Genomic DNA, 20,680 nt, shown 5'->3' with positions numbered 1-20,680 from the left:
ACTTGCTGTTCAGTGGTCAACTGTATTCATATACCAGGTGTTGGCAAGATTGTAGAGCAACTAGAACTTCATGCATTGCTTTCAGGGCTATAAAACAGAATAGCTACTTTGAAAAACTGGCAGTTTCTTAGATAGCTAAACATAAAACTACCATAGGGCCCAGCAAGTCCAAGAGAAACAAAACACATAAAGATTTGTACACAAATGTTCATTGCAGCTTACTCATAATAACCAAAAACTGAAACAACTCAAATGTCCATCAACAGGTAAGTGGATTAAAAATTGTAGCATATACATATAACAAAAAATTCTACTCAATAAAAAGGAATGAATAATGATACACACAGTATGGCTGAGTCTCAAATCACTCTGCTGAGGCAAGAAGTCAGAAAGACTACATGCAGTATGATTCCATTTATGTGAAATTAATCTAAAATGACAAAAAGCAGATCAATAGTTGCCTGGGAAGGGGTGGTGAGGGAAATTGTTGAAGTGATGAAAATTATTGTGTTGATGCTTAGATAGGTGACTGATACGTCAAAACTTGTCACACTATACTTGAAATAGGTACTTTTTAATGTAAATATGTCAATAAAGTTTATTTTAAAATAACACTCCACATTTCCATCCTAATGTTCAATATTAAGAGAAAATATGAAACAGGAAAAAAGATAAAGATTCATCAGAAAACTAGATAATTTGGAAGTTAGAAACTCAATTCTAAATCTTTCATGAATATATTGCTTTTAAGTGTAGACTCTGGATGCAGGATACCAAGGTTAAAATCCCAGCTCTAACGCTTGGTAGCTGAGCAATTCTGGACAAGTTAAGTGACTATCTGTGCCATAATTTACTATAAACTGGATGATAATTGACCTTCCCAGGAAGCACTAGTGTTAAAGAACCCACTTGCCAACGCAGGAGATGAGTGTTTGATCCATGGGTCATGAAGATCCCCTGGAGAAGGGCATGGCAACCCACTCTAGTATTCTTGCCTGGAGAGTCCCATGAACAGAGAAGCCTGGTGGGCTACAGTCCATGGGCTTGCAAAGAGTCAAACATGACTGAAGCAACTTAGCACGCATGTAGGATGAAGCGCATATCTACCTCATATCATTCTTAAAGAGACTAAATGAAATAATATATATGAAGTGCTTGCAACTGTGTCAGGCACACAGTAAATGATATGTGTTAGCTATTATTGTGCAAATTAAAACAACTATAGACTTATTCCAGGATGCTCATATGAGTTGTTTCTCTCCGATGGCTGTTTAATAGTCTATTAAAAAATAAATCCAACACACTCACTTTACAATGAAAATCACCCCCTATATGCTATAAAGGCAGACAGACCAAGATTTCATGGAAAGAGAGCCTGAAAGAGAATCTGAAGTATCATTATAATCTAGATGTGAGTCCCAAGTCTGGACAAACTAGGGCAATTTTCAACATCTCTTTTATGGGTCTTTGTAAAAATGAGATTTTCATTTCTAGAGCTGTCAATTCACCAAATTGAACTATGAAAGTTTAAATAAATGCACAGTACATAAGCAAAATTAAGAGATTCTCAGAACTAATTATATTAACTATAACATTTCTAAACTATTACACCAAAAAATATAAAATAAATTAGAAGCATCTAATTAAAATGTTGCAAAATAAGCTCAAATTTAGTTGCCTTATATATCCTGAGAGATCTGTTGAATAGCAAAATTTCCTTCTTTTTTATGGATGAATAATATTTCTTATTGTATACATATACCTTAGCTTCTTTACTCATTCATTGAAGGATAGACACTTAGGCTGTCCCTATGTCTTGTCTATTGTAAATAATGCTGCAATGAAATTGGAGAGCAGATATTTTTTCAAGATAGTGATTTCATTTTCTTCAGATATATACCTAGAAGTGGAATTGCTCGATCATATGGTAGTTCTGTTTTTAATTTCTTGAGGAACCGCCATACTGCTTTTCACAATTTACATCCCCACCAACAGTGTACAAGAGTCCTATTTTCCCCCACAGCCCGCCAGCACTTGTTCGCTGTTGTCTTTTGGATGATGACCATTCTAATAGTTGTAAGGTGATAGCTCATTCTACTTTTGATGTGCATTTTTCTCATGATTAGTGATGCTGATCATCTTTTCCTGTACCTGTTGGCCATGTGAATGTCTTTCTTTGAAAAATGTCTATTCAGTTCCTCTGCCTATTTTTTAATCAGATGATTTGGGGTTTTTTGTTATTGAATTATATATCAATTTCTTACATAATTATGCAATATCTGACTTTTTCTTGTATGTTAGTAATAAAATGAAAATATTCTGAGGATGTCTTATTAAAAGGCAAATTCTTTGCTATGTGACATTCTATGGCTTGGGAATTTTAATCCCTTCTTTTGTTGATATAGTTCTTTTTCAGCTTCAAACACAATACCTATGATCTGAAAAAATATATGTCCTAAGTATAACTTTTTGTCAATACTGTTTACTATCATGTTTTCTTTCCATCCTAGAAGAGTATGAGAAAGAGTAAAATATTTGTTGATTTATTCAGATTTAATTGCCCCCATGTTCACCAATCATGTGCAATATAATTTTCTAAATAGTATAGAATTTTGGGTTCTTTCTAGTCAAAATCTTTTCTTATGGTTTTATTTTTACATGACATTTGTTACATTTGAGTTACAGAATATTAGACATGTGACTTCTTAATCAAAATGAATAAGCACCACCTTAAAAAAACTCATAGGGTTAACTATTGAGGTGGAAAGTATACTTTGCACCAAATTAAAATCTCGCTGTTAGATCTGACTGCTTTTTTCTTATTAAAAGAGCTGTTACACATTAAAAACTTGCTTTGATGGAGAATAGGAAAAAATACCCCATTATCAAAAACAAAGACTTGTTAAAGGTAGTATTGAAAATAAATAATTGGCTTTTGTTCATGAATGGCTAAATGTGTTTTGTGGTTTGAAAGAGCTAAGAGCAGATTGCTTCTCTTAAATTGTTAGCAAAGAAATGTTTTCATCAATTAACATTCTTTGCTAAGAACAGTTTTTTTGTTTTTTTTTTTTTCCAGTGCTTTTTCTCAAATACAGTATTATATAAATAGGCCTGCCCAAAGGACAATTCCTGGGCTTTTTTCTTTGATGTCTTAGAGTATAATAATTATGGCATGCCAGTTCTGAATTATGGCAGAAAACAAAAAAATCACATTTCAAACAGATAATTTACTTGAAGAAAATGTTGCCACAGGTAGCCATTCCTGCTAATTAAATGAAAGGTACGTCACCCACAAATCATGGCAGTCTTCCTCTTCATCATGCTTTTGCCTAACATTTCCATCCTGGAAGGATGGAAGTAGGGAACAAAGAGTTGTAAAAGAACTATTAGGACACACCATTCTACTCACCCTGCCTCAGTATTACCCATCCCTCTTCCACCCTGTGCTGAAGTGATTATCGCTTTATGAGGGTTGGGTGCAATAATTGGCAACATTTAAGGAGCAATTTCTCCTAACCAGGCTCTATCCTAGGTGCTTCATCTATTTTGATTCATTTAATCCTCACAATGTGTGTGTTAGTCACTCAGTTGTGTCCGACTGTTTGCAACCCCGTGGAGTAGCCCTCCAGGCTCCTCTGTCCATGGAATTCTCAAAGCAAGAATACTGGAGTGGGTAGTCATTTCCTTCTCCAAGGGATCTTCCCGACCCAGGGATCGAACCTGGTCTCCCACATTGCAGGCATATTCTTTACTGTCTGAACCACCAGGGATATCCAGTCATCACAATAATGTTTGGTAACACGGTTGTTCCTATGTTGCAGAGTAGGCACCTAAGGTCAAAGATCATATAGCTGCTGCATGGCAGAGACTAGATGCACCCCCAGGCAGTCTGGCTCCAGAGCCCATGGACCTAACTGCTCAATTCTATTCCCCCTCAGGGAATAGAACTCCTCAATACAGAGCAGGGGACCTTTGTCATGTTTTATTTTGTTTTGTCTTTTTTAGTAAACAGCTGCTCCCTTGATAAGAGTAAGGTCCTAGAGGGAAAGAAAGGAAGGCAAGATAGAAGTGGGAGCCAAGGGAAGAGATGGATCTCGAATAGGGGGAAAGAAAGGAGTCTATTTAAAACAGTTTATGGAAAAATGAAAACAAACAGGGTTGTGGAAATAAATTTAAGGGCTACAGCAAAGTGAGAAAAATTTTTGGTAAATTTCTTTCAAAGAAAACAAGGCCACAATTTAGAATGAGATCATGCAGTATGTCTTTTTATACATGAATTAACATAAGCCTGGAAAAGATTTTAGTCTGACTGATAGATTTTACAGATCGGTAAACACAGAGCCAGGGAGATTAAATGCTTTATCCAAGACGTAAAGAAGCAGGGAGCATATGAAAGCTAGACCCCCAACCAGATCTCCTGACTTTGAGCTCAGCACCCTTCCACCAACTGTATCAAACACAATCCGTCAACTTTCAAAACACAGAAATGGTGGTCAAGAGGTTTTTACTCAATTTCAAGAATATAAAAAATAATTACAGCATATACATATTGTAGATTAAATGCAAAAGTCCCTAAAGTTATTTCTCAATAGTCAAATAATATTGCAGGAGAGTAGCACAGATAATTTATAAATGCAAGAAAGAAAATTCTTCATATAAATGCAAAAATTTCCCCTAATATTCTTTCCCTATAAACATTTTAAATTGATATTTTTACCTAATATTAAAAAATAACAGGAAGGATGCAAAAAGAAAAATTGATTAAAAAGTAAAAAGGAAGAGGCCTTTTCTGAGATAAACCCTCAAATGTCAAAGAACCTTGTATTTAAGGTCAACTATAGATACAGTAGCACATTCATACTAAAAGTTCAGAAGTTTACATATTTTACTTTTTTTAATTTTGAAAGTTAATAATGAACATTTGTGAGAATGCAAAAGTATATTAAACCTCATTTTCTAGTTGTGAGGCAGAGGCAGTAGAAAAATATTTGACATTTCCAAGGTCAAACAGTAGATCATTGAAAGCCTGGGATACTGAAATCAGATTTTCTATTGATCATAAAAATGTATTAATTCTGCGAGGGTGGAATTTTTTTTCATATTTCAAATTCTGTAAAGCAATTTCCTTTACTTTCTTTCTATGTTTCACTTTCACACCATTTGCATGTGTCAGAAGAATAATACTAGTCCTAATATCACTCAAGACTTCACTAACCTCTCTTGATTTGGATCACAATAATGATCAACATCTCTGATGACGTTATAGACTTAAATGTGATTAATTGCAGACAAATGATCCAAGTGATCTTCAAGACAAAACATCGAAAATTTAGATTTGACTGTCATCTTCCAACAACTTATTTCTACTACCTGGGGTAGACAGGAAAGGAAAACTAAAAAACCAAACCAAAACAAACCAAAACAGGAAACTAAGGTTTCTAAACATTCTCTGACACATACCTCTATTAATAAGCATTTTTTAGCACATACTTAAAAACTACTGTTATGAATTCTTTAAGTATAATGTTGTAGTAACATTACATAAATTGTAAAACATAAATACAGAGAATCCATAAATACAAAAAAAATTTAAATGTATATAGTGCTGATAATTGTACTAAATTTTAGTGAGAGTTATGTGATAGAAAATGCTGTATTACCTTGAAAATCTTGGCTTAATACCTGATCATAGAGGGTTCAAAGTCTAAGGTCAGTTTATTTCCATACTTAGATATAAGGACTATTGTACTTAAATTAGATGGCACAAAGAGATATGGAAGAAGTGCAAAATTAGTTTCATGTACTCAATTATGATACTCAAATTTCAGTTCATCCATTAATTATACAAAGGTTGTAGCTTAGTATTTTTCTAGTCTAGTAATTTTCTGACTTTGCTGATATCAATCAGTTTTCCTAGCAAAGTTGTTTGTATTTTTTTAATTTAATGTTTAACATATTGGGTCTAAATCCACTGAAATGCATTTGGAAGATTTTCAATCATGTTAAAAATTGTCTGCAAATTTACTAAGTGTTCATAAATGAGAGTTTTAAGACAATGTGCTCATGCTATTTTTTAAAGTTTTTATTTGTAATAACAGCTTTATTAGTATCTAATTGATACTCCATAAAGATACATCCATTATAAGTGTACAGTGCAATTATTTTTAGTAAATATACAGCAGTTCTACCATCGCCACCATTTAGTTGTAGAACATTTCAATCACCTGAAAAGTTCTGTCATAATCACTTGCATTCAATGTTCCCATTCCAGCCCAAGATAATCATTGATCTGCTGCTTTCTGTCTCTATTTTCCTTTTTTAGAAGTTTCAAATAGATGGTATCACAATGTATATGATCTTTTGTGGCTGGCTATTTTCCTCCTAGCATAATAAATTGGAGATTTATCTGTATTATAACATGAATCAGTAGTTCATTATTTTTATTGTTAAGTAGTATTACATTGTGCAGTACTTTTAAAAATATTTATGTTTGGCTGTGCTAGGTGTTGGCTGCTGTGCATGGGCTTTTCTAGTTGTGGAGAGTGGGGGCTACTCTTGGTTGCGCTGTGTGGGCTTCTCATTGCGGTGGCTTCTCCTGTTGCAGGGCACAGGCTCTGCAGTGCAGGCTTAGTTGCCCTGAAGCATGTGGAATATTCCAGGACCAGGGATCGAACCTATGTCCCCTGCATTGGCAGGCAGAATCTTAACCACTGGGCCACCATGGAAGTTCCATTGCATAGCATTTTATCTAGTCATTATTTGACGGACATTTGAATTATTTCAGATTTTTCCTATTACGAACACTACTATAATAATTCATGTAAAAAGTCCATTGTTTAGACGTATTTTTTTTTTCTCTTGAGATTTCTAAAGGTAGAATTGCAGGATCATATGGTAAGCTTGTATTTATATTTTAAAGAAACTGCCAAACAGTTCTCAAAAGTGGGTACATAATCGCGTGTGCATGCTAAGTCGCTTACGGAGAAGGCAATGGCACCCCACTCCAGTACTCTTGCCTGGAAAATCCCATGGATGGAGGAGCCTGGTAGGCTGCAGTCCACGGGGTCGCTAAGAGTCGGATACGACTGAGCGACTTCACTTTCACTTTTCACTTTCATGCATTGGAGAAGGAAATGGCAACCCACTCCAGTATTCTTGCCTGGAGAATCCCAGGGACGGGGGAGCCTGGTGGGCTGCCAACTATGGGGTCGCACAGAGTCGGACACGACTGAAGCGACTTAGCAACAGCAGCAGCTAAGTCGCTTCAGTCATGGCCAACTCTAAGTGACCTGGTGGACTGTAGCCCACCAGGCTCCTCTGTCCATGGGATACTCCATGCAAGAATACTGGAGTGGGTTGCAGTGCCCTCCTCCAGGGGATCTTCCCGATGCAGGGATCAAAACCAGGTCTCCTGTGGCTCCCACATTATAGGTGGTTTCTTTACCATTGAGCCACCAGGGAAGCCCAAATTGGGTATAGCAACCAGCAACTTATAAGAACCAGTTTTTCCACATCTTTGTCATCACTTAGTATTGTCGATCTTTTGCCTTATATTTATTCTAGTAGTTCCATAGGGCATTGTATTGAAGTTTTAATGTGCATTTCCCTAATGATTAATGATGTTGAGCACTTTTTATTTGATTATTAACCATTTGTATAACTTTTTGGTGAAATATTTAGTAAAATATTTTGTCCATTTATAAAACTGATTTTGCCTTATTTTGATATTTAAAAGTTTCTTTATATATCCTGGTGTAAGTCCTTTGTAAGATTATGCTTTACAAATATTTTTTTCCCAGTCTGTCACTTTTTTCATTTTCTTTGTTCTCTTGAAGAACAAAACTATCTTTTATAAAGTCCAGTTTATCAATTTTTTATTTCTCGATCATGATACAGTGTCATAGCTAAGAAATCCTTGCTTAAAGCAGGGTCACAGATTTTGTACTATGTCTTCTTGTAGAAGTCATAATTTTAGTGTTTACAGAACTAACAATTCTTTTACAAGTCTCATAATTTTTAGTTAGCTCAATAATGCATTTTTTCCTCTAAAATATGAATTGAGTGTAAGTTCATTATTTTGCACATAAATGTCCAATTATCCTAGTAGCATTCTTTGAAAGGACACCCTTTCCCCCACTGAATTATGTTGGCATCTTTGTCAAACATTAATTCACCACCAGTGTAAGGACTTATTTCTATACCCTCTACTCTACTTCATTGATCTAATTAGATGTTATAATTTCTTCTACTTTGTTGTTGTTTGATATTCTTGTTCCTATGTTTGTCCATTTTAAGACTGGCTCATGATTTCTACAAAAAGTTTGCTGGGATTTTAATAGGGATCACCAATGTGATCAAGAAGGAAATGGCAACCTACTCCAATGTTCTTGCCTGGAGAATCCCATGGATGGAGGAGCCTGGCAGGCTAGAGTCCATGGGGTTGCAAGAGTCGGACACGACTTAGCAACTAAACCAATGTGATCAATAGAGGTCTAATTCTTCTTTTCTAATATTTCTTTTTTAAAATTGATTAATTTGGGGGTTACACTGGGTCTTTGTTGCTGTACATGGGTTTTCTCTAGTTGAGGTGGGCAAGGGCTGCTCTCTAGTCATGATGCACAGGCTTTTCACCGCGGTTGCTCCTCTTGTTGAAGAGCATGGGTTCCAGGGTGTGTGCGCTTCAGTAGTTGTAGCACACAGGCTTATTTTCCCTGTGGTATGCGGAATCTTCCTGGACCAGGGATTGAACTGTGCTCCCTGAACTGACAGGCAAATTTCTAACCACTGGGCCACCAGGGAAGCCCTACAATTTATTTCTGAATATTATATATTTTTTTCATGTTATCATAAATGGAATCATTTTCTTAAGCTCATTTTCAAATTGCTAGTTCTTAGGGCTTCCCTGGGGGCTCAGATGGTAAAGATCTGCCTTCAGTGTAGGAAACATGGTTTTGATCCCTGGGTTGGGAAGATCCCCTGGAGAATGGAATGGCTACCTACTCCAGTATGCTTGCCTGGAGAATTCCATGGACAGAGAAGCCTAGCGGACCTCAATCCATGGTGTCACAGAGTCAGGCACAACTGAACAACTAACACTTTCACATCGCTTTTCACTTTTTCAGCACATAAAAATTCAACTGATATTTGTATACTTGTCTTATATCTTGTGACCTTGCTAATTTACTTATTACTTCTAGTATTGTTATTTTTTTTTTTTTTGGTATATTTGTTAGGATTTTCATGCATAAAATCATGTCATCTGTGAACAAAGTCAGCTTTAATTTTTCCTTTCCAATTCATATGCTTTTATTTTTCTTTCCTTTCTACAATGAATGAAACCTCCAATGAAGTGTTGAACGGAAGACATAAGAGTGGACACCATTTTATTCTCAGTCTTAGGGGCAAATCATTTACCATTACCATAAATGTGATGCTACCTGTAGACTTTTCATAGATGCACTTTATCATATTGAAGAAGTTTCCTTCTTCATGAATGGGTTTTATTTTTTTAGCATTTTCATCATGAATGGGTATTGAATCTTGTCAATTGCTCTTTCTCCATCTACTTTCATCTTTTTCTTTGCATATTTTAAAAATCTATTAAACTCTAAAAAAATATGCCAGTTCTTGACTTCCAGATTGTATCAAGATAATACTAGCAGGTCCTGTTGACTTACTCCCTCAGAGTTCAACCTCAGAGATGCCCAACCGTGAAGACACTGAACTGATTTACCATATAAAGGAAACAGTGACCCAGAGATGGAAAGGGCTGGCTGCCATGGTCAGAGAACAGGATAGGGGGACAGTTCTTGTTCTTATTTTCTCTTCCTCTAGTGTTCTGGTCAGCTTACTGCCACCTCTATGAACCAGATAGAGAACTCTGAAGTTAAAAATAATGAGGTCATATTTGCCTGAAATTTATTTTAGGAGAACTTCAAATCTAATATTTTAAACAGAATTTTAATGTGGTGATCATTTGATGTTCCAGAGTTAGCACAGAATCAAGAACTGTTTTTCAAATGGAGATTATTGACTTGCCAGGTGTCCTGCATCTGACAGCCTTCTTTAGCTTTGGACCTCACTTATAAGTGGTAGCCATACAGATTTTGTCAGTATTAGCATATTTCTAATATAGGTTTATTTATGAGGACTGCCACCTTCATTTTTGACGGTTTTGCTAAAGAAAACTTGATTGACAGGATTTTTTCTTTTCAGTACTTTAAATCTGTCTTTCTACCTCCCTCTGGTTTCCTTTATTTCTCATAAGTTAGCTGTTAATTTTATTATGGTTTCCTTGTACATGATGAGTTGTTACTCTATTTTTGCTTCAAAACTTTCTCATCTTTGTCTTCCAGCAGTCTATGATGTAGCTAGTGTGGTCTCCTTATGCTTACTCTACTCAGGATTTACTGTGTTCCTTGGATCTGTAGATTAAAATTTTTATGAAATTAGGGAAGTTAGGTCATTGGTTCTTTTTTTTTTAGACAATTGCTTCTTTAAATTTTTTATATACCCTTCTAGCCTTCCTTTCCTTCTGTTACTCACAGCTGTCCTACCAATTTGAGGCTCAGTTAATTTCTTCTCAATATTTTAAAATTTGTTTTTCAGATTGGATAGTTTGTCAAGAATCTCCATTTAGTTCCTTTTTTATAATCTTTATTTCTCTATTCAGAGTCCCCATTTTAAGTCATTTTTCCTGTAAGTCTTTAAATATATTTATAGTAGACACTTGGATTAGCTGTCTGCTAAATTCAACAATATGCTCACTCAGCCTGTCTATTGGCTACTTATTTTCCTGAATTTGGATACTTTTCTGGTTTTTTTTTTTAGCTGTCTCATAATTTTCTGTTGAAAACTAGGTATTTTATGGATGTTCCCAGTGGTCCAGTGGTTAAGAGTCTGCACTTCCATTGTAGAGGGCACAGGTTTGATCCCTGGTGAGGGAACTAAGATCCCACATGCTGCAGGGCACTGTCAAAAAAAAAAAAAAAAAAAATAGGAAAGAAAGAAACTCTGTGCGGTAAACAGTATGCTAGGTTTATATAGCGTATTATATAGGTATTTCGGAGAAGGCAATGGCACCCCACTCCAGTACTCTTGCCTGGAAAATCCCATGGACGCAGGAGCCTGGTAGGCTGCAGTCCATGGGGTCGCTAAGAGTCAGACACTACTGAGCGACTTCACTTTCACTTTTTACTTTCATGCATTGGAGAAGGAAATGGCAACCCACTCCAGTGTTCTTGCCTGGAGAATCCCAGGGACGGGGGAACCTGGTGGGCTGCTGTCTTTGGGATCGCACAGAGTTGGACACGACCGAAGCGACCTAGCAGCAGCAGCAGCAGCAGCAGCATATAGGTATTTTATGTAAAACACTGTAACAGTTTTGGATGGAGTCTGGTTTTCCTTCTATTTTATTACAACAATAATTACTGAATCTTAAACTTCAAAATCTGTTTCCATTGAGTTGTAGGGCTACTAGTATATCTGATAAATTCTTCTGCTTTTATTTTTTTAGTCTAGTTCCTAAAGCATTAGCATAAATGTCTCTAAAAATAGTATAGCTGTATTTTCTTCCTACACCAATGGGATGGTAAAATGACTCTACCCTGAAACAGGTATCATATTGCTTATCTTCTCAAAGTTCTTCTCTTACTCCCAACTTCAAAAGAGGAAAATTGAGAGTTGAGGAATATAAGGCTTTGTGGGGAGTAGGGAGGAATAGATGCCACACCAAGGAAAGCTCTTTTACCCAAATTTGGTTGGTAATGTTTGGATCTAGACAGATCCTTTGTTTTCTATTCTTTGCTCTTCAGAAATTTTTAGACTGCTCTCTTCAAGTCCAATATGATGGTCATAATATATGTTTTGTTTTGTTGTAAATATTTGCATAATATTTTCGTGAAACCTAAAGTCAGGAACAAGACAAGGGTGCCCACTTTCACCACTACTATTCAACATAGTTTTGGTCACAGCAATCAGAGCAGAAAAAGAAATAAAAGGAGTCCAAATTGGAAAAGAAGAAGTAAAACTCTCACTGTTTGCAGATGACATGATCCTCTACATAGAAAAGCCTAAAGACTCCACCAGAAAATTACTAGACCTAATGAATGAATATAGTAAATTTGCAGGATATAAAATCAACACACAGAAATCCCTTGCATTCCTATACACTAACAATGAGAAAATAGAAAGAGAAATAAAGGAAACAATTCCACTCACCATTGCAATGAAAAGAATAAAATACTTAGGAATATATCTACCTAAAGAACCTAAAGACCTATATATAGAAAACTATAAAACACTGGTGAAATAAATCAAAGAGGACACTAATAGATGGAGAAATATACCATGTTCATGGATCGGAAGACTCAATATAGTGAAAATGAGTATACTTCCCAAAGCAATCTATAGATTCAATGCAATCCCTATAAAGCTACCAATGGTATTTTTCACAGAGCTAGAAAAAATAATTTCACAATTTGTATGGAAATACAAAAAACCTCGAATAGCCAAAGCAATCTTGAGAAAGAAGAATGGAACTGGAGGAATCAACCTGCCTGACTTCAGGCTCTACTACAAAGCCACAGTCATCAAGACAGTATGGTACTGGCACAAAGACAGAAATATAGATCAATGGGACAAAATAGAAAGCCCAGAGATAAATCCACGCACCTATGGACACCTTATCTTTGACAAAGGAGGCAAGAATATACAATGGAGAAAAGACAATCTCTTTTACAAGTGGTGCTGGGAAAACTGGTCAACCACTTGTAAAAGAATCAAACTAGAACACTGTCTAACACCATACACAAAAATAAACTCAAAATGGATTAAAGATCTAAACATAAGACCAGAAACTATAAAACTCCTAGAGGAGAACATAGGCAAAACAGTCTCTGACATACATCACAACAGGATCCTCTATGACCCACCTCCCAGAATACCGGAAATAAAAGCAAAAATAAACAAATGGGATCTAGTTAAAATTAAAAGCTTCTGCACAACAAAGGAAACTATAAGCAAGGTGAAAAGACAGCCTTCAGAATGGGAGAAAATAATACCAAATGAAGCAACTGACAAACAACTAATCTCAAAAATATACAAGCAACTCCTGCAGTTCAATTCCAGAAAAATTAACGACCCAATCAAAAAATGGGCCAAAGAACTAAACAGACATTTCTCCAAAGAAGACATACAGATGGCTAACAAACACATGAAAAGATGCTCAATATCACTCATTATCAGAGAAATGCAAATCAAAACCACAATGAGATACCATTTCACGCCAGTCAGAATGGCTGCGATCCAAAAGTCTACAAGCAATAAATGCTGGAGAGGGTGTGGAGAAAAGGGAACCCTCTTACACTGTTGGTGGGAATGCAAACTAGTACAGCCACTATGGAGAACAGTGTGGAGATTCCTTTAAAAACTGGAAATAGAACGGCCTTATGACCCAGCAATCCCACTGCTGGGCATACACACCAAGGAAACCAGAACTGAAAGAGACACGTGTACCCTAATGTTCATCGCAGCACTGTTTATAATAGCCAGGACATGGAAGCAACCTAGATGTCCATCAGCAGACGAATGGATAAGAAAACTGTGGTACATATACACAATGGAGTATTACTCAGCCATTAAAAAGAATACATTTGAATCAGTTCTAATGAGGTGGATGAAACTAGAGCCTATTATACAGAGTGAAGGAAGCCAAAAAGAAAAACACCAATACAGTATACTAACGCATATACATGGAATTTAGAAAGATGGTAACGATAACCCTGTATGCGAGCCAGCAAAAGAGACACAGATGTATAAAACAATCTTTTGGACTCTGTGGGAGAGGGAGAGGGTGGGATGATTTGGGAGAATGGCATTTAAACATGTATAATATAAGAAACGAATTGCCAGTCTAGGTTTGATGCAGGATACAGGATGCTTGGGGCTGGATGACCCAGAGGGATGGTATGGGGAGGGAGGTGGGAGGGGGGTTCAGGATGGAGAACACATGTACAACCATGGCGGATTCATGTTGATGTATGGCAAAACCAATACAATATTGTAATTAGCCTCCAATTAAAATAAATAAATTTAAATTAAAAAAATAAATCGAGCTGTTGATCAAGTAAAAAAAGAAAAGAAACAAAGACTCATTAAAGGCAAAATAAGAAAAGGATGGGTTGGGGTGATTTTAAGTAACAAATCTCTTTAAGTGATATCTGCACTCCCATGTTTACTGCAGCGTTATTCTCAATAGCCTAGATATGGAAACATCTTAAATGTCCATCATGCAGATGAATGGATTAAAAAAAGATGTATATAAACACAATGGAGTAATATTATCCAACCATGAGAAAGGAGGATAGCCTGCCACTTGCAAAAACATGGATGGACCTTGAGCACATTACACTATGTAAGGTAAGTTGGAGAAAGATAAGTACTATATATTACTTGGAACAACAGACTGGTTCCAAATAGGAAAAGGAGTTCGTCAAGGCTGTATATTGTCACCCTGTTTATTTAACTTATATGCAGAGTACATCATGAGAAACGCTGGACTGGAAGAAACACAAGCTGGAATCAAGATTGCTGGGAGAAATATCAATAACCTCAGATATGCAGATGACACCCCCTTATGGCAGAAAGTGAAGAGGAACTCAAAAGCCTCTTGATGAAAGTGAAAGTGGAGAGTGAAAAAGTTGGCTTAAAGCTCCACATTCAGAAAACGAAGATCATGGCATCCGGTCCCACCACTTCATGGGAAATAGATGGGGAAACAGTGGAAACAGTGTCAGACTTTATTTTTCTGGGCTCCAAAATCACTGCAGATGGTGACTGCAGCTGTGAAATTAAAAGACGCTTACTCCTTGGAAGGAAAGTTATGACCAACCTAGATAGCATATTCAAAAGCAGAGACATTACTTTGCCAACAAAGGTTCATCTAGTCAAGGCTATGGTTTTTCCTGTGGTCATGTATGGATGGGAGAGTTGGACTGTGAAGAAGGCTGAGCGCTGAAGAATTGATGCTTTTGAACTGTGGTATTGGAGAAGACTCTTGAGAGTCCTTTGGACTGCAAGGAGATCCAACCAGTCCATTCTGAAGGAGATCAGCCCTGGGATTTCTTTGGAAGGAATGATGCTAAAGCTGAAACTCCAGTACTTTGGCCACCTCATGCGAAGAGTTGACTCATTGGAAAAGACTCTGATGCTGGGAGGGATTGGGGGCAAGAGGAGAAGGGGACGACAGAGGATGAGATGGCTGGATGGCATCACTGACTCGATGGACCTGAGTCTCAGTGAACTCTGGGAGTTGGTGATGGACAGGGAAGCCCGGCATGCTGCGATTCATGGGGTCGCAAAGAGTTGGACACGAGTGAGCGACTGATCTGATCTGATCTGATATATTACTTAATTTGGGATGTTAAAAAGTCAAATTTCTAAAAATCAGAGTAAAATGATTTACCAGGGGATAGGGAGTGGAGCAATATGATGTTTAAGGCTACAAACTTGCAATAATTGGCAAATTAGCAATGGAGATCTAATATACTATATAATTAATATAGACAATAATAGTATATTGTATAATTATGTAATGTGATAAATATTGCTACATTAGCAACCATATTACAATATATGTGTATAAAAGTAATACATTATATACCTTAAATTAACACAGTGTTATATGTCAAATATATTTAATTTAAAAAAATCTCATTGATCAATAAAAAATGAAGTATATATTCTGCCTTCATGGGGAGAATAAGAACCCAGAAAACATCAGGATGAAGGCAGCTATTCTCTCTGGCTCACTTGTTTTCTGAATCCCAAATTTCTTGGGAAAAAATATGATTGGTATTATTATAGTTTATGGGTCAATAGTCAGCTGATGGATTGGTTACATCTGTGTCAGGCCCCAAGCAGGGCTGGTTCCATGGTTAGATGCAAGGTCATGAGACATACAGGACTGCTTACTTCAAGGGCTATGCATATATAGGTACTTGAAATCATGTCAATTACACTTTCCAGATGTTTAATGACTTTCTGATTTTATGAAGTTGTTAAATTTGCATGATTCTATGGTGTTTCAAAAGACAGAGCAACCTGGATGCTTCAGATGGAAAAAATGTAGACAACCCTTATTTACTGTTTGACAAACTTGCGTTTCAACTGCTTTCTCCAACATACAGATTTTATAGTCTTAGCTCTGGATATGATAAGTTCATGCCAAAAGACATGCAGCCAGTTCTGTTCACATTGGTCCCCTCCCTCACAGAGGAGTAGAGATAGGTCATGGTAGAGATGAGATCTGAGGTCTTTCTCTATTAGGAGGATACATGGCAGAAACCTCTACTCCGCTCTGCCATACATTACCTCACTTTTCCACATTGAACCTCTAGTCCCATCTTTTTCTAATTACCGCCCAACATTACCGATTCCAATTTTTCATTGTTGGAAGCCAAATTCTTCCAAAGGCTAAAAGAAGGATTCAAGACTGTTGGCATTTTTCTAGTGTGGGAGACACTTTAGTAGCACTGCAGAGGCTATCATCTTGACCACGACATAAGGCTCACACACTATAAATCTGCACCTTGGAGTCGAAAGTGTTGGTGCCTCAATAAAACACTAAAGCAGAAATAATCCTCTTTGGAGATGGGTACTATCAGGACACTTACAGAAAAGGCTCTACAGGTAACAATTTGGCTGGGTTGCTAAAGGCAGAGGGATGATGTGCACATTCAGAGAATGTGCTACAGGTGGGATATAGCCAATTCTGCAATCCTGAGAGGAATTGTTATTAAGCTCTAGCATCCTCTCCCAGGACAAGTTTATTCCACTGCACCCTTTCCCTCCTTTGCCACCTGCCTCTTTTTAACATTCCTTTTAAAACAAACACCACCCTCATCCCCTAACCAGCACGCTTTATGGAATTTTTATCTTCACTTTTCCCACCTCCTCCCTTGGCATCTAAGAATGAGGAGTGTTCCTGCTTCTCTCTTTCCCTTGCTGCCTTTGCTATTCTTTGTCAGGAATTCAGTACTAAACATTATAGGCTAATATTAAAATAACTTTAGAAAGTTACAATATTTTCATAATTATGAAAGGTTCAGGCTGACTTCTTTCTGAGATGGTAATTTAAAAGTTTCTTTGGATTTCTGCTGTTTACTTTTGTAATTGAGCATGCCCCACTGTCAGGCGAAGTAGAGGCCCGGTTTCCTACCTCAATTTCCCAGCAGTTAGAGCCACCAAGGTGGTGGGGCTAGCAGGTGAAATGCTTCCTTTTCTCAAGTAAATAATTTGCATTTCTATGTATCCAAAAGGGTGGGAGACCATGGTTTCTAGCCTGCACTGGAAATCTGGATTGAGGCACTGCAATTTGCAAGTAAAAGGCACATTTATAAAGGAAAACTTTGTTGGCAAAAAGAGTTAGGGTTTTGAGGGCAAAGAGCACAATCTTCAGAATCATTTCAGTAGTACTCAAGGGCAGAAAATTGAAAGTGGAAAAAATAGAAGCCACAAGAAATTCCCTTCAAATCGTTTCTTAGTGATTTGGCCAATAGAAGGATAGAAGGGAGGTGGTGTTACTGAAGGTCACATATTTGTAAGATATAGGATAAAATTTTTGGAGGAGAGGATGTAACACATGATCTAAGAGAGTGATTATAATCAATGGAGGAAAATTCTGGGATGGGAGGATGGCCAATGTTTAAGAGCACAAGTGAAGTGTGAGCTCAGAACAGAAGGCTGGCACCCTTCTCAGCCAGGACTGAAAGAAGTGATGAAGTGTGAAAACTGAGACTGAGGTTTAGGAAAGTTAAGTTGAGAAACCTCATGGTGGATGCCTCAGTCAAGTAGGAGACAAGATCATTTGCAGAACTGGAAGAAGACCAAGTACAGTGGAGGCTGAGTAGAGCAGAAATAGGACAGTTTCGGGAGAAGTGCCTTGAATAATGTCTTTGCATCAGTATCCTAGATAATCACCCTCCTGATGAGGAAAGGAATTTAGAGAATCAGTGAAGATCCAGCCAAGACTGGATAGCATAAACTTTTAGTGGAACAAAGTAATTTCTTTATCCAACAATGCTTGGTTGTGCAGGAGCAAGTTTAAAGTCTTCACTGGAGCATAAAAATGACTAATAATAATTTGAATGGCAACATTTTAAGGGACATTATTCATGGTGGATTTTAGTAACATATTAATCATTACAAACATGAAATACACAGTATCAAAATACTCATCAAACATGTGATCTGAGAAATATGCAAAAAAGAAAAGACTATAAGAGTAAAAAATAAATTAGTTCTTGTTTCTTTCCTTTTATGTTAGCCTAAGGGAAGGAAAAAGGAAATATCAATGTTTTCTTTCCATTTGACATATCTTCTATTGATTATTATAAAATTTTAAAATAGTCATTGGTATTTTGCTAGTACATTAAAACTGAGTTTTTATTTATAAAAATTTGCAGTTTACTTTTTCTATTCTCTTATAAACAAACACCAAAAAGAAAACAAAAGGCAGAAATTGAAAGCATGATGAGCTAATTTCCATGATGGAAAGGCATGAGACAGCACTCCAAAGTCCCTGCTGATTTCTTCCCAAGTCTATAAATATTTAGGGGGAGCACTCGTATGTTTAGCTGTTTTGTTTCACAGTCCAATCCTGCATAGGATTATGGACAAAGTTCAAATTTTACTACAAATTGCAAAAGACACTTTCTAATTAAGGTACCATTGAACAATTCTTGTTTATTTTTGTCATTTTTAATTATGGCAAGATAACAAACAATAGCATATTATCCAACTTAAAATTCAGGACAGTAGAAAGACATATGTGGCTTGCACACACATTAATCTGTTGCTCTTAACAAAATATTTGTAATTTCCAAAATTCTATCAGTTTTTTCATACAATGTGGTCCCTTCAAATTGAAGGGCAGTAGCCTAAACATAGTCTTCTTACTAAAAAAAATTAATGTAAAAATGGCAAAATCAACAAAAAGAAGGAACATAAGAATATCAGTGACTATATCACAAAGCAATATAACGCTTAAAAGCCCAATATGTTCACAAAGTTCTATTTTAATAGCTAGTATCTATATATGAAAATTATTTACAAAAAAACAATTGGTATTTACGAACTAGCAAAGTGACTTTAAATGAAAGCAAAGCACTTGTAATTAAAGCTCAAGATTTTCTATGTGACTCCATGTCTCAGTTTATTTATCAAATTTACGGGTAAACTTGAAAATACGCAGAAAACAAAATCTAGCAAGTTGTAATCTCTTTCCTTTACTCTCTTGTGAAATCATCAGAAGACATGAAGGATCAATTGCCTGTGTCTTTCCTCACCTTGTAAACTCTTAGGGGAAAGAGCATGCACCTGTCAAGCTTATAGTGCAGAATGCACACACAGATGGGCATTTAATAAATATCCTTCAATGGAGAGATTAGAGGTTTTCTTTGGGAAGCAGGGAACACACCTCATGCACTGACTAGATGACATCCATCATACAATACGTCAGCCTGTTTCCTCATCAAAATATCATCCAAAGGAAGTCTTTGAATGATGTTTAGTCTCCTTTTAAGTCTTTAGACCCAAAATTTTGATGCAAGATCCACCCCAGGGAAGGGGGAGTGGTTGGGAAGAACAAGTAGATTTGATGTGGATCAGTGACGTCAGGAAGAAGCAATGATTTAAGGGATGGGGTGCAAACTCACCTGGAGAAGCAGAAGGTGCACACGTGTCAAAGGCCAAAGGGCAGAGGCCGAGGGACTCCCTAATCGCAGAAAAAGTGAAATGCCCACTCCCAGGCTCTCAAGGATTCCTTTAGGGGCTCAGCTGATGCCTTTGACGCGACGGACTAACCCTTTCATGCACAACTGGGTTTGACAGGGAGACAAAGCGAAAGCTGTCCCAATTTCAATCAGCACTCACGAATCCCTCGGTAGCTCTTTCCTCTACCCCCTCCCGCACCCAAAGCCAGAGACACCTTCATCCTCACTCCCCACCTTTTCCAGGCCCTCTAGCTCTTAACAGCATCGGTCTCTATGGCGACCTGAAACCTCAGTTCCCATTGGTCAGTTCAATATGAGGGCCGGTCCAATGGGAAGGGCCAGCCTTCTCCTTCCGACCAATGGGGTAGGCAGGGAGCAGGTCCGGAGACGGCGGCGTGCTGACGTTCCCGGGAGCCTGGTGCTGGCTGGGCAGGCGGGCTGAGTGCTGGGCGGGCGGCGGCGGCCTCTGGGCAGTAGAGGGGGCTCCGGGGCTGAGTCCGCGTCGACGCCGGCCGCGGAGGCGGCACCATGGGCAAGGGGTAGTGGGGCAAGTTGGCCACCGCCGCCGCCAGGGGTGGTGGGAGAGCCGCTTCGGGGTAGGGGGCGGGCCGCCGCTCGGCCGCGGCACTTTTTTAATTTTTTCGAGTGCCGCAGCGGCGACCCCACCGCGCCGATGTTCCTGATCCCCGGAGCGACGGCGGCTGCTGCCTAACCTAGAAAGTAAGTGTGCGGGCTCGCGGGAAGGCGCGGAGACTCCTGCCCACAAGACCCCCGGCCCTCGCCCCCTCGGGCCGGAGACAAGACCTGCCTGCGAGGGGCGCGGGGAGGGACGGGGACGGGCGCCTCCCTCCCGTTACTCCGTCCCCACCGCCTCGCGGCCGCCTCGGCTTTCCTGCCCCGCCTCGTGT

The 20,680-nt window shown here is 37.9% G+C and overlaps 2 protein-coding genes across 19 annotated transcripts in view; one reads left to right on the top strand and one right to left on the bottom strand.

The window, feature by feature from the left end:
* The window catches only part of CCDC148 (coiled-coil domain containing 148), a 301,195-nt gene extending 281,135 nt beyond the window's left edge, over nt 1-20,060 (bottom strand). For 4 of the 7 annotated variants that reach the window (XM_070767658.1, XM_070767657.1, XM_070767660.1 and 1 more), the window contains exon 1: nt 19,716-20,059. The gene's annotated coding sequence lies outside the window, so the exon portion shown is untranslated. Of the gene's footprint in view, nt 1-19,715 lie in introns of all 7 variants that reach the window. The other 3 variants (XM_070767653.1, XM_019972422.2, XM_070767656.1) reach the window with 1 other exon arrangement.
* A 287-nt stretch (nt 20,061-20,347) lies between these two features.
* Nucleotides 20,348-20,680, top strand: part of PKP4 (plakophilin 4) — a 258,767-nt gene continuing 258,434 nt past the window's right edge. For all 12 annotated transcript variants that reach the window (XM_070767595.1, XM_019972379.2, XM_070767592.1 and 9 more), the window contains exon 1: nt 20,348-20,492. The gene's annotated coding sequence lies outside the window, so the exon portion shown is untranslated. The remainder of the gene's footprint in view (nt 20,493-20,680) is intronic.

Source organism: Bos indicus, chromosome 2 (assembly GCF_029378745.1).
Source record: "Bos indicus isolate NIAB-ARS_2022 breed Sahiwal x Tharparkar chromosome 2, NIAB-ARS_B.indTharparkar_mat_pri_1.0, whole genome shotgun sequence".
Classification (NCBI taxonomy): Eukaryota; Metazoa; Chordata; class Mammalia; order Artiodactyla; family Bovidae; genus Bos; species Bos indicus.
Note: the sequence above shows the minus strand (reverse complement) of the source record. Positions and strands in the feature narration are given on the sequence as shown.